The sequence below is a fragment of the Melanerpes formicivorus genome, unplaced genomic scaffold, assembly GCF_026170545.1.
Source record: "Melanerpes formicivorus ecotype bairdi unplaced genomic scaffold, bMelFor1.0.p_v2 SCAF_68, whole genome shotgun sequence".
Classification (NCBI taxonomy): Eukaryota; Metazoa; Chordata; class Aves; order Piciformes; family Picidae; genus Melanerpes; species Melanerpes formicivorus.
Genome location: NW_027142420.1, coordinates 2785376 through 2800025, shown reverse-complemented (window position 1 = coordinate 2800025; position 14650 = coordinate 2785376). Strand labels below are relative to the sequence as shown.

General features: G+C 45.6%; 1 protein-coding gene across 3 annotated transcripts in view; it reads left to right on the top strand.

Annotated features, from left to right (window-relative positions):
* Window positions 1–14650, top strand: part of CDIN1 (CDAN1 interacting nuclease 1) — a 155067-nt gene that overhangs the window by 43456 nt on the left and 96961 nt on the right. The window lies entirely within an intron of this gene.

Below are 14650 nucleotides of genomic sequence, written 5' to 3'. Positions count from 1 at the left end.
GGTTTTGTCAGGGATTTCTCCTTTGGTTTTCTTTGAATCCGCGCAGTTATCAGCGACTGGTTGGCCCAGTTACCTTCTGAAGGTTTCATTTGAATGAATTAAGTACTTCCCCTAAAAATTCAATATCATTTCAATAGATGTAGCCTCTAAAGTAACCTGCAGTGATGCTTCATGAGCAAATCACATGATGTCAGAATGGTATGGTTTCGATTTAATCAAGAAAGAGATTAAAGTGGATGTGTGTTATTTTCAACTTCGCCGCAGCACCGCCATTTGTCAAAGTCAACCTTCTGATTGCTTTGGACCTACTGCTATCCAGGTCTTGTCAAAATAGTAGTCAGCACAATCTGAAGCAGGTAGGCTGGCCAGTGCAGAGCAGGATCAAGTGCAGGGAAGAGGAATTCATTGACTTGTGAATGATGAAGTTAATAGATTCGTCGTAAATTCTCTGCCTGTTAATTCGTCTTTGTAATGATGGCGGAGCAGAAGGACATTTTTCTTTATGGTTTGGTTTGTTTTGCATCATCTTACGCTGCACACTCACACAGAATCCAATTTTCAGGTGTGCAGCACACCAGAATTCAGATAACTGCGGTGCTGGAATCAGATGCCTTGTGCTAAGTACGCCAGGAAGAAGCAGGAGCGCATTGGGAATCCTGTTTAGAAAGAGGCATGCCAAGAATGCGGTTGCAGGGGACAGGAGGCAGATTGTGTGTCCAGTGCTGTGTTCCTGAATGACACTGTAATTAGGTATAATGAAATAAATCCTTCTTTTTGGAGCACTTTTAGATTTGACTGCTCTTAACTCAGTGGCAGTTTTGTGATCCATCTGGGGATTTTTATTTCAAAAGTAAATTCCTAATACTGGATTTGGAAGGGGGAGGGAGGGGGGAGGGGGAAATCTTGCTGTACGAAGCGCTCTGAATTCACTATTTGTTATATGGCTGTCACTAGTGGTTATATGACTTGTAATCTCAATGTGCAACGATGAAAAATCTTTCATGGTGATCAAAACTGTGAAGAATCAGTTTTAGCACTGGCTTTTAGTTTTCCTAAGCAAAAACATACTACCCTTCAGAGCCCATTTCGCTTCGGAGCTCGCATTAAAGGATGTGCTTTATCCCCTCGTCTGTTACACGGCCTGGGTGTGGCAGGGGAATTGTCGAGGATGCCGCGGAGTGGCTGAACTGATCTCAGCAAAAGAGCTGCCAGGGCACTCTGGCTTCTATTCTGACACTTTCCTTCCCCCTCGCAGCAGCGACCCGGCTGGCCTTTGGCAATGAAATTCAATGCACATGGCTCCGCAGTCAAATCATCAAATTTCCCTGTGTGTATATTAGAGTTTTGTAATGTGTTTCCATTATGAAACAATGCGGGGATAATTGTCTTTGGTAGCAATTAGCTAACAGGTTTGTTCAGTGCTATTGGCAGAGGCATCCATCATCCCCTCCCTGACCACACTTTTTTGTCTACTGTGGACTATGGAGATCAATAGAATTCTGTATAGTGGAAATCACCCCAGCCTTAATGAGCTGCAAGTCTCAGCCAGTCTTGGGTTTGTATTTTTAATTTTTCCCCTTTAAAATGGAAAAAAGCTTTCCCTCTGGGAGGGGAGAGTACTGTAGCTGGACTATTACTTTCACTAATCAATTCATGGTTCTGAATTGTTTTGCTTCTACAAAAATGTATGGATGACCGAGATCAGGAGAAGCACACAGCTTATTTCTCCACTGACACTCCATTCCCTGAAAAGAGATCTTTGCTAAAGTGCAGAATCCTGCTCTATGATACAAATTGCTTTCACTTTTTTTGTCTGTATGGGCTTTAAACCACAGAATTACACAACACAAAGAATTAAAAGATCTTGCTTAACACAAATACTATTTTAAAGAGACACTCAAGGCACATTGCAATAGCCTCTTCAGAATGTAAGTGAGGATATTGTGGAATCATAGAATTGTCAGGGTTGGAAGGGACCTCAAGGATCAGCCAGTTCCAACCCCCCTGCCATGGGCAGGGACACCTCACACTACAGCAGGTTGCTCACAGCCACATCCAGCCAGGCCTTAAAAACCTCCAGGTGTGAGGCTTCCACCACCTCCCTGGGCAACCTGTGCCAGTCTCTCACCACCCTCATGGGGAACAACTTCTCCCTAACATCCAATCTAAATCTCTCCATTTCTAGTTTTGTTCCATTCCCCCCAGTCCTATCACTCCCTGACACCCTCAGAAGTCCCTCCCCAGCCTTCTTGTAGGCTCCCTTAAGACACTGGAAGGCTCCCGTCAGAGCCTTCTCTTCTGTGCTTTTGTTGAGCACAGCGCGCTGTAGCAGGTGGAAGTTGTTGATAGTGTCTGCATCTTCATAAGCCCAAGTTTTTGGGAAGGAGGTTTGTTTGGGTTTTAGTTTCTGAAGAATCAGAATCTACAAAAGTAAATCTGTGGACTGAGGCATATGGAGCTGAAATACCTCTGGCCTTCCAGTGTCTGACGGGGGCTTACAAGAAAGCTAGGGAGGGACTTTTTAGGGTGTCAGGTAGTGATAGGACTGGGGGAGAATGGAAAAGAACTAGAAATGGGTAGATTGGATGTTAGGAAGAATTTTTTCACCATGAGGGTGGTGAGACACTGGAACAGGTTGCCCAGGGAGGTGGTGGAAGCTTCATCCCTGGAGGTTCTGAAGGCCAGGCTGGATGTGACTCTGGTCAACCTGCTCTAGTGTGAGATGTCCCTGCCCATGGCAGGGGGGTTGGAACTGGCTGATCCTTGAGGTCCCTTCCAACTCTAACAATTCTATGATTCTATGATTCTAGTCCTAGGAAAGGAGCTTGGCAATCTAGATGTTAGAGTACCTAACAGTATAATAAGTAATACTCCTTTTAAAATAAGCACAGACTAAGTACTCCTTTTACAGTAAGTATGGAACGTGAACTTAAACTCTGCCCAAGTAGTTTTACTGGGAACTTCTGCACTCTGTGGACTAGCATTTTTCCATTCTAGGAAACAGCCTTCTTCATTTGATAGCCTTTTCATTGGTTTTGCTTTCTGTCTTTTACTGAGTTGTTTTGGTCTTAGGATTGAGGTTCCTATGGTACCACAGTGAATTCCTCCTTTATGCAGTATAATGCTGTTGCAGACAGTAATACTGTTGAGTTCTCTACATGTTTCTTGCATGATCAAGATAGTTGATTCTGTCACTTTGCTCTCCTCCAGTGAGACCTCACCTGGAGTGTTGCATGCAGCTCTGGAGCACTCAACACAGGAAGGACATGGACCTGCTGGAGCACATCCAGAGGAGGGCCATGAAAATGTCAGGAGGTTGGACCACCTCTGCTATGAGGACAAGCCAAGGCAGCTGGGGCTGTTCAGCAAGGAGAAGAGAAGGCTGCAGGGAGACCTAGTAGCAGCCTGCCAGTACCTGAAGGGGGCTACGAGAATGATGGACAAAGACTGTTTGCAAGGGCCTGCAGTGATAGGACAAGAGGCAATGGTTTGAAATGAGAGAAGATTTAGAATGGATGTTAGGAACAAGTTCTTTACTGTAAGGGTAGTGGAACATTGGGACAGGTTGCCCAGGGAGGTAGTTGAGTCCCCATCCCTGCAGGCCTTCAAGGTCAGGCTTGACAAGGCTCTGAGCAACCTGACCTAGTGGAGGTTACCATTCTATGATTCTGTGAAGTCATAGTGCTTAGAATTGACCTGTCTGCCACTTGCTGGTTTTTAAAGTACACCAGAGATACTTTTGCTGTAGTAATCACCATTCTGCATGTTGCCAAAGAAAAGTATGCAGAATACAGACTGAACCAGGTTGGAAAAGACCTTCAAGATCATTGTCCAACCTATCACCCAACATCATCTAATCAACTAAACCATGGCACTAAGTGCCTCATGCAGTATGGTTTTAAACACCTCCAGTGATGGGGTATCCACCACCTCCCTGGGCAGCACTTTCATAGTTTCATAGTTTTATTCAGGGTTGGAAGGGACCACAAGGATCATCTAGTTCCAACCCCCCTGCCATGGGCAGGGACACCCCACACTAGATCAGGCTGGACAGAGCCTCATCCAGCCTGCTCTTAAACACCCCCAGGGACGGGGCCTCGACCACCTCCCTGGACAACCCATTCCAGGGTTTCACCACTCTCATGGTGAAGAACCTCCTCCTCACATCTAGCCTGAATCTCCCCACCTCCAGCTTCATTCCATTCCCCCTAGTCCTATCACTACCTGAGATCCTGAGAAGTCCTTCCCCAGCCTTCCTGTAGCCCCCTTCAGATACTGGAAGGCCACAATTAGGTCACCTCGGAGCCTTCTCTTCTGCAGACTGAACAGCCCCAACTCCTTCAGTCTGTCCTCATAGGAGAGGTGCTCCAGCCCTCTGATCATCCTTGTGGCCCTTCTCTGGACACGTTCCAGCACCTCCACATCCCTCTTGTAATAGGGGCTCTGGATGTGAGCAAATTATTTTGTTTCCCTTTTTTGTTTTCACTATTTGAGTTTGAGCAGGGGAGCCTTGTTGTTTTGGGATGCTGAACAACGTGAAGAATGTGCTCTCTCTGTGTAGCCTTTGACTTAACCAAGTTAAAAATCTGTTATTCAGCCAAGCACTGCAATAATTCTTCTGCCTATTACCTTATTAAATCTCTCAGATTATTCTGTAAATGTATGGAAGATTAACTCCAAGCAAAACTGTGGGGCCAAGGGGAGAGGATGTCTTAAACAAGCATAATGAAATGCTATAAACATAACATCATGTATTGCAGCTAGCTCTGTATCTTAAAAAGAAACTAAAATTTATGTTGTCATTAAAATAGATAAATTCTGTGCTTAGAGCCTTGGAATCTTTGTAAGACGTTGAATTCCAGGTTGCAAAACAGTATTCTAGGTTGGAACTGGATGATCCTTGAGGTCCCTTCCTACCCTAACAATTCTATGATTCTGTGTCACAACTAACTGCTAAGTAAAGGGGATAATCACTTCCCCCAGGCTGCTGGCTCTGCTGATCTGTAAGGTTATTTGCAGGTCTGCCTTTTCTGCCACACTGCAGTGCTGGGTCATGTTCAGCTTGCTGCCCCATCAGGACTCCCAGGTCCTTTCCTGCAGAGCTGCTCCCCAGCCAGTCCGTTCCGGCCTGCACTGTTGCCAGGTAAAGGACTCTGCATTTGCCCTTACTGTCATGACATTCCTACTGGCTCATCTAAGCCTCTCTGCATCACAGAATCGCAGAATTATTGAGGCTGGAAAACACCTCTGAGATCAAGTCCAGCCTAAAACCTAACACCACCACATCAGTTAAACCATGGCACCAAGTGCCACATCCAAGCTTTCCTTAAGGGCCTCCAATGATGGCAACTCCACCACCTCCCTGGGCAAGTCCATCCCTGTGCCTAATCAGCCTTGCTGTCAAGAAGTGCTTCCTAATATCCAATCTAAACCTCCCCTGGCACAGCTTCATGCCGTGCCTTCTTGTCCTGTCACAAGTTGCCTGGGAGAAGAGCCTGACCCCCAGCTGACTACAACTTCCTTTCAGGTAGTTGTAGAGAGTGATAAGGTCCCCTCTATGTCTCCTCTTCTCCAGGCTGAACACCCTCAGCTCCCTCAGCCTCTCCTCACATGACTATTGATAGACCTTGATAAGATCCCCTCCTGACTACAGCTTCCTTTTAGGTAGTTGGGCAGCCCTGCCTCCCAGTTTGCTGTCCTGTGCAAACCTGAGGGAAGTGCACTGGTTTACATTCTCCAGTGGTAAAGATGTTACACAGGAGCAGGGATTCATGATTACAACTTCATCACGAGGAAGAAGTGCAAACACCTGCACTTTTTTTTTATGTGTCTTGCCTTTTCTGCTCTCTTTTTATTTACCATTAGCTGATGCAAAATACTACCTCAGTCTTCTCTGTATGACTGCCTGCTATTGAGTATTAACGTGGTAGTAACATGTATAGAAAGTCAGAATATCCTCCCACCTTCCTCTATTTTCTCTCAGAGTATCATCAAGCTTCCTACACTCAGCTTTTGGTGAAAGCTTTTCAAAAACCAGGACTGAAGAAGCAGTACTAAAACTGCAATGAGAGGCAGTTTCAATGCTCTTATCAAGGAGCTCAGAGCACTACCTCAACCTCAGTTTCTTGTGTGTCAGCAATCCCTAACATACCTCAAACTCATTTCAAAGCTGTAGCTCCTCTGCTACAAAACACCACACACTTAAGCTTTTAAACATTCTTTTCACCTGTGAAGAAGCTCTTACACAAGAATCTCAATCACTTAAATCTCCAGGAATTAAAATACCTATCAGGCTCTTCTCAGAGATGCCCAAGGACAGGACAAGGGGCAGTGGGTGGAGGCTGGAGCAGAGGAGTTTCCACGTGAATGTAAGGAAAAGCTTTTTCACTGTGAGGGTGACAAAACACTGGAGCAGGCTGCCCAGAGAGCTTGTGGAGTCTCCTTCTCTGGAGACATTCCAAACCCATCTGGGTGGGCTATGTATGAGCTGCTCTGGCAGTGGGATTGGACTAGATGATCTTTTGAGGTCACTTCCAACCCGTAATGTTCTGTCATTCTGTGATTTGAGTAAGTGTTGTTTCACACTACAAACTGTTTGCTAACTGGCAGGTCCACTGTAGGAATACATGTCATCTTTCAGAAGTTATTATTGCTTGAATGTATCCAGAGAAGGGCAACAAAGCTGGGGAGAAGCTGAGGGAGCTGGGGTTGCTTAGCCTGGAGAAGACGAAGCTAAGGGGAGACCTTCTTGCTCTCTACAACTACCTAAAGGGAGGTTGTAGCCAGGTGGGGGTTGGTCTCTTCTCCCAGGTAACTACCAACAGAACAAGAGGACACAGTCTCAAGCTGTGCCAGGGGAGGTTTAGGCTGGATTTAGGAAGAAATTCTTCACAGAGTGATTGGTCATTGGAATGTGCTGCCCAGGGAGGTGGTGGAGTCGCCATCACTGGAAGTGTTTAAATAGAGACTGGATGAGGTGCTTGGTGCCATGGTTTAGTTGATTAGATGGTGTTGGGTGATAGGTTGGACTTGATGATTTCTGAGGTCTTTTCCAACCTGGTTAATTCTGTGATCACTGACTAATTACCAGAGTGCACTAATTCAGAATCCTTACAAATAAGGGTTTGGTTTCAGACTGGTAGCCTGAAGCTATGTAGTCAAGTACAATTAAACCATGGCTTCAAGTGCCACATCCAATCCCTCTTTGAACACCTCCGGGGATGGTGACTCCACCACCTCCCTAGGCAGCACATTCCAATGGCAAATTACTCTTTCTGGGAAGAACTTTCTCCTCACATCCAGCCTAAACTTCCCCTGGTGCAATTTGAGACTGTGTCCTCTTGTTCTGGTGCTGGTTGCCTGGGAGAAGAGACCAACCCCCACCTCGCTACAACCTCCTTTCAGGCAGTTGTAGAGAGCAAGAAGGTCTCCCCTGAGCCTCCTCTTCTCCAGGTTAGACAACCCCAGCTCCCTCAGCCTCTCCTCATAGTGCTGGGATGTGTTTCTAGAGTCCCAGTGTTAAACACATGTGAGCAGCTTATTTTCATCCTGTTAACTCTTGGATGAGAAAAGCACAGAGCTCCAGAAGCAGGAGCCTGAGGCCACAATGCAAACAAAGAGAAGAGTTTTCCCACAACAAGATTTATTATATACTGGCATAGTGAAGCCACAGTGAAGCCAGCACCTTTGGTCTTCCTTTTCTTTTGATATGTGGGGAAAATACTTGTGTTTATTTCCACTTCTTCTGGACAGGATGCACAACAGAGCCAAATGCTGCTAACGTGACCAGGTTTCTAAGCCCTGCACACCACCTTCTTGATGATCTTGAAATGCTAGCTCATCCACTAGCCATGCTTGGGCTGTGCTTCAAATGCTGCTCCTAGTTTACAAATGAAACAGTTGGACCATGAACAGGTTAATTAACTTGGCCACAGTCCTACAGAGAGCCTGTGTCAAAGCAAAGACAAGGGTTCAATCTTGTGCCTGACAGGCAGGGATTTATGAGAGCTAGACACTTCTGAATCCACATCTACCCATTGCCTGCTTCCTCTTTAAGCCAGAAGGGGGGAAATGGATGAACACAAAATGAAGGGCAATTTTTCTTTTTAACCTCTGTAAGTCTGTTTTCCACTTTTTCAGAGAAAATTCAGTAGCTTTTCTGTAACACTGAGCAAGGCTCAGTCTTCCCATTTCTGTGGAGATGTCTGATGGATGCAACCTCTGCAGTGCACTGATGAATCGACACTGGAGAGAATTTTTCTTGAGGCAGTACTGCTGAGAAAAGCTCTTTGCTTTCAAATCCTAGAAGTTACTTTTCTTTGGAGTGTTTCACTTTCTCTGTCTAGAATATACCAGAGAAAGCCCACGTCCAAAGTAGATGCTAAGAACATGCTGGTGAGAGACTTCTTAGGATGTCAGGTGCTGACTAGGGGAAATGGAGCAAAACTAGAAGTGGGTAGATTCAGATTGGATGTTAGGAAGAAGTTTTCCCCCATGAGAGTGGTGAGACACTGGAACAGATTGCCCAGGGAGGTGGTGGAAGCTTCAACCCTGGAGGTTTTGAAGGCCAGGCTGGATGTGCCTCTGAGCAGCCTGATCTAGTGTGAGGTGTCTGTGCCTGTGACAGGGGGGTTGGAACTGGATGATCCTTGAGGTCCTGTTGCTAGACAAAGCATAACAATCACAGAATCACAGAATTTCAGGGGCTGGAAGGGTCCTTCAAAGCTCATCCAGTCCAAACCCCTCCGCCAGAGCAGGATCACCTACACCAGATCACAGAGGAATGCATCCAGGTGAGTTTTGACTACCTCCACAGAGGGAGACTCCACACACCCCCTGGGCAGCCTGTTCCAGGGCTCTGTCACCCTCACAGGGAAAAAAGTTCTCCTCATATTTACATGAAACCTCCTATGCCTCAACTTCCACCCATTGCTCCTTGTCCTGTCATTGGGCACCACTGAGGAGAGCCTGGCTCCAGCCTCTCAGGTCTCACCCTTTACATCTTTATAAACATTGGTGAGGTCGTCTCTCGGTCTCCTCCTCTCCAAGCTCAAGAGCTCTCAGCTCCCTCAGTCTCTCCTTGTACAGAAGATGTTCCACTCCCTCAAACATCCTCATGGCTCTGCACTGGACTCTTTTGAATAACTCACTGTCTTTCTTGAACAGAAGGGCCCAGAACAAAGTAAAATGCTTCCAGCCAAGATCTCTTCTGATTTTTAAATGGATAGGTAAACATTAGGTAGGCCAGACCATGAAAAAAATTGTATGTGGGACCCTCAGACAGGAGCAGAAGAGATGACACCTCAACCCTTTTCTGCTGCATTGCTTCATGGTTGCTGTGCCATCAGCACCAAGTTGATGGAAGCTTCCAGCTTTCAGAATAGAATTAGAATTAGGATAGGATTAACCAGATTGCAAAAGACCTTTGAGATCATCGAGTCCAACCTATCACCCAACACCATCTAATCAACTAAACCAAGTAGTGAAAGAATCATAGAATCATAGAATCAATAAGGTGGGAAAAGACCTCAAAGATCATCAAGTCCAACCTGTCACCCAAGACCTCATCATTACTAAACCAGTAGGACAAGAGGGAATGGTTTGAAGCTGAGGGAGAGTAGGTTTAGACTGGATCTGGGGAAGAAGTTCTTCAGGATTAGGGTCATAAGACTCTGGAATAGGTTGCCCAGGGAGGCTGTGGCTGCCTCCTCTCTGGGGGTTTTCAAGTCCAGGTTGGATGAGGCCTTGAGCAGCTGAGTCTAGCTGAGAGGTGTCCCTGCCCACGGAGGGGAGGTTGGAGTAGATGATCTCTGAGGTCCCTTCCAACCTAAGCCATTCTAAGATTATTTTGGTAAGGCTTAAAATTACAGTGTGAAAATAATTGGTGCTGTGAACCAAAGCTTCTTGCATAGGTGTGACTGAAGGAAGAAACGTGATCTCCATGTGGATATCCAAAGGAAAGCCCCACAGAAGACTGAAATTGAACATTGCAACTGCAATTATCTAAAAAGGAAGTCTATTATTGTATGATAAAGCTGTCAAAATAATGATTGGGTGCTCCTACAAGTCAAGAGAGGAGATCAATAAAGCTAATCTTACGTCATAGCTTCAGAACTTGGAGATTGTGTTTTGACCTTAATTCACAATGGAGCCATTCAAAACATATTTAATAAATGGGTTATAGTACTTCTTCTTAATTAAAAATTAAAACTATTCCCAGGAGTTTTCCCCAGTGAAATAAGGAATGTATTTCCACTCAGGATGATGTGCATGGTATTTCACTGATTGCTTACTCTTTCAAAGGAATTGTTAGTTTGCTTTGATCTATTGTTCACGTACTTGAAATTGGCAGCGATGCTTGGGCCAGCAAATTATTTGTGACTCAACAACCCTGTTTGGAGTGGTTAAAATAGAAATGGGGGGGTGGAGGGGGGGATCTAGTTCTTTCTTCCCCTGCAATATACAGAATCACAGAAACATTCAGGTTGGAAAAGAACCTCAGGATCATCAAGTCCAACCACTGACAAAGTTCACCCCTGAACCATATCCCCAAGCATCACATCCAAACCACCTTTGGAATAAAATAGAATGGAATAGAGCAGAATGGAATGGAATGGAATGGAATGGAATGGAATGGAATGGAATGGAATGGAATGGAATGGAATGGAATGGAATGGAATGGAATGGAATGGAATAAAGTATAGAATAGAATAGAATAGAATAGAATAGAATAGAATAGAATAGAATAGAATAGAATAGAATAGAACAAAATATAGAATAGAATAGAATAGAATAGAATAGAATAGAATAGAATAGAATAGAATAGAATAGAATAGAATAGACCAGACCAGACCAGGTTGGAAAAGACCTTTGAGATCATCCAGTCCAACCTATCACCCAACACCATCTAATCAACTAAACCGTGGCACAAAGTGCCTCATCCAGGCTCTTCTTAAACACCTCCAGTGATGGTGATTCCACCACCTCCCTGGGCAGCACATTCCAATGGCCAATCTCTCTTTCTGTGAAGAATTTCTTCCTCACATCCAGCCTAAACCTCCCCTGGCACAGCTTGAGACTGTGTCCTCTTGTTCTGTTGGTAGTTGCCTGGGAGAAGAGACCAACCCCCACCTGGCCACAACCTCCCTTCAGGTAGTTGTAGACAGCAGGAAGGTCTCCCCTGAGCCTCCTCTTCTCCAGGCTAATCACCCCCAGCTCCCTCAGCCTCTCCTCACAGGGCTGTGCTCCAGACCCCTCCCCAGCTTTGTTGCCCTTCTCTGGACTCGTTCCAGCATCTCAACATCTTCCCTAAACTGAGGAGCCCAGAACTGGACACAGGACTCAAGGTGTGGCCTAACCAGTGCTGAGCCCAGAGCAGAATGACTTCCCTGCTCCTGCTGGCCACACTGTTCCTGATGCAGGCCAGGATGCCATTGACTTCTTGGCCACAAGCAGGGTTGGTGACTCAACTTTCCTCCCAGGAAGGTGAAGCACATGCAGTGAGGTGTTTGGTTTGGTGGATTTTGCCTTTTTTTTTTTTTGTTTGAGTTTAGTGTACTTCTGTAAATGTTCTGTATTGGTTAGAGGACAAAGGGAAAGAAATGTGACTGTCATGGGAAGCAGATGGGAGTGGAGGCCTTGTGTTCACTTCACAGCCTCAAATAGGCTATTTAGAAGAATCTCCATGTCTTCCTTCCTTCACTCCTCGGTACATTGACATTTCACTCTTAAAACTTGAGTGCTGTTGTAGTAGATGAGTGCAACCCTACACTGCTTGGCTAAAATGCCTCTCTTCTGCTGCAGTCTTCCTGTGTGGATCAGAATAAAGATCACAGAATGGTTTGGGTTGGAAGGGATGTCCAGAGGTCATCTAGTCCAACCCTGCTGCAATCAGCAGGGACATCCTCCACTAGATCAGGATGCTCAGAGCCTTGTCCAGCCTGATCTTGAATAGCTCCAGGGATGGGGCCTCAAGGGCAACCTCTTCCAGTGTTCCATCAGCCCCCTAGTCAAGAACCTGTTCCTAATATCTAGTCTAAATCTCCTCTCATTTCAAAGCATTGCCCCTTGTCCTATCATTACAGGGGTGATTTCCCTAGCTGCTCCCACATTAGAGAGCTGTTTCCTTGCCTTCTGGGATCCTACAAGAAAGCTGAGAGGGTGTTTTCACAAGGGTGTCTAGCAATAGGATAAGAAGAAATGGTTTGAAGCTGAGGGAGAGGAGGTTTAGACTGGATCTGAGGAAGAAGTTCTTCATATGAGGGTGCTAAGACTGTGGAACAAGCTGCCCAGGGAGGTTATGGATGGGCAGTGTTCAAGGTCAGGCTGGATGAGGGAGGTTATAGTAGATGAGCTCTGAGGTCCCTTCTAACCTAAGCCATTCTGTGTATCAAGAATTGCTTGATTTGCAGTTAATTTAGTGTTTCTTTTCAGATGGGTAAAACAATTCAGCAGAGAGAATAAAGAGGCACACCTTTCACTTGGAAAACTCTTTTGCTCAGGCTGCTGATGAGGACTTACTTGTTTACCTGTAATCATAGGCTCTGACATTTCTTTGCCTTTCTTTTAGCAAACTAAGTAAGAAGCCCAGCCCTGAAAAAGGAAAAATCACCAGCAAGGCCATCATGTGCTCGACTTGAAACTTGCAGCTCTGTGGAGCTACAGACATTCACTGCAGGATCATAACCTGAGTTTGAGAGATTTGAATCCTGTATAGCCTCATCCCTTTTGTTAGGCCTTACAAAACATCTTAAACAACGTGATGTATTATGTGCCAGCTTAAGTCCTGCTGCTGTTAACTTTGCTGTGAGGAAATGGACAAGAATTTCTGCTTGTTCTCTTGGACCATGCTTTGCAATTTCCCTTTTTGTGAGTAGTTTATTTCCTTATCTGCTACTAATGAACTTTAACAAAGATCTTTTACAAGCAGTCTTTTTTTCCCCTCCCCTTTCCTTTAATTTTCCTTCTTATGGCATGTCCAAAATTTGCAAGGGATTAATGATATTCAACTTCCCTTTGTGTAGTGGTGTTGGTGGTTCCTTAGTGTATCACAGTCACTTAAGTGCTTGTTAGTGATCATTAAAAAACATAATGTACTGGATATAGATTTTATTGTATAATTCCCTAATCACTGCTAACTTACCTAAGCATGTCATTGGCACCAGTATTTACCCCTTTGCAAGCTTTCTGTACTATTTATTGGTGTGGAACTTCTCAGAGTAGGTGGGCAGCAGAGAAGGAATAGTAAATTACTGCCTAGAGAAGCTTTTTATTTTCCTATTAACAGAAAATCATTCCAAGTTAGTGAAAGTGGTGTCCAGGATGCTTAGCAGTGGATGCCAAGAGTGATGTGTAGATGCAGGAGAATTGCTGTTGCCTTTGCATTTTGTTACATTTGAATAATGCTTTGGTTTAGAAACTGTGGTAGAATGTTTGAGTTGTCTTTATAAAGGGCAAGTGTGGAGTCTTGCATCTGGGAAAGAACAACCCCATGGACCAGTGTAGGTTGGGGACTGACCTGTTGGGGAGCAGTGCAGAGGAGAGGGACTTGGGGGTCTTGGTGGGTAGAAGGATGCCCATGAGCTGGCAATGTGCCCTTGTGGCCAAGAAGGCAAATGGTATCCTGGGGTGCATTAGAAAGGAAGTGATTAGTAGGTCAAGAGAGGTTCTCTGCCTCTACTCTGTACTGCTGAGGCCACATCTGGAATATTGTGTCCAGCTCTGGGCCCCTCAGTTCAAGAAGGACCTCAGGGAAATGCTTGAGAGAGTCCAGTGCAGAGCCACAAAGATGCTGAAGGGTGTGGAACATCTCCCTGCCAAGGACCTGCTGAGGGAGCTGGAGCTTGGAGCAGAGGAGCCTGAGGGGAGACCTCATTGGTGTTTACAAAGATGCACAGGGCTGTGTGGGGAGAACGGAGCCATGCTCTGCTCAGGGTTAACCAATGATAGGACAAGGGGCTGGAGCAGAGGAGGTTCTATGTGAACATAAGGGAAAACTTTTTCCCTGCGAGGGTGCCAGAGCCCTGGAGCAGGCTGCCCAGTGAGCTTGTGGAGTCTCCTTCACTGGAGACATTCAAAACCTGCCTGGATGTGTTCCTTTGTGGCCTGCCCTAGGTGCTGCTGCTCTAGCAGGGTGGGTTGGACTGGGTGATCTTTCCAGGTCCCTTCCAACCCCTTCTGTGATTCTGTGACAAATTATGAATTTTTTAACTAGCAGCTCTCCTGCAATCTGAACTTTCCACTATATCATCTGGTGAGTGCTGCTTAGCCTATTATTACTTACCAGGTATCCTGAGAGCTCTAGTCTGATGATAGAATTATGGTTTGTCATAGAATCATAGAATGCTTTGGTTGGGAGGGACCTCCAAAGGTCCTCTAGTTGAAGGCCCAGGCAGTGAGCAGGGACATCCTCCACTAGATCAGGTTCCTCAGAGCCTTGTTGAGCCTGATTTTCAGTATCTTCAGGGATGGGATCTCAACTACCTCCCTGGGCAACCTGTTTTACTCTTTCCCCACCCTCATGATGCAGAACTTGTTCCTAATATCCAATCTAAGACTCCTGTGCTCTCATTTCAAACCATTGTCCCTTGTCCTGTCACTTCAGACCTTTGCAAACAGTCTCCCTTCTGCCTTCCCCACGAGGGTGGTGAGA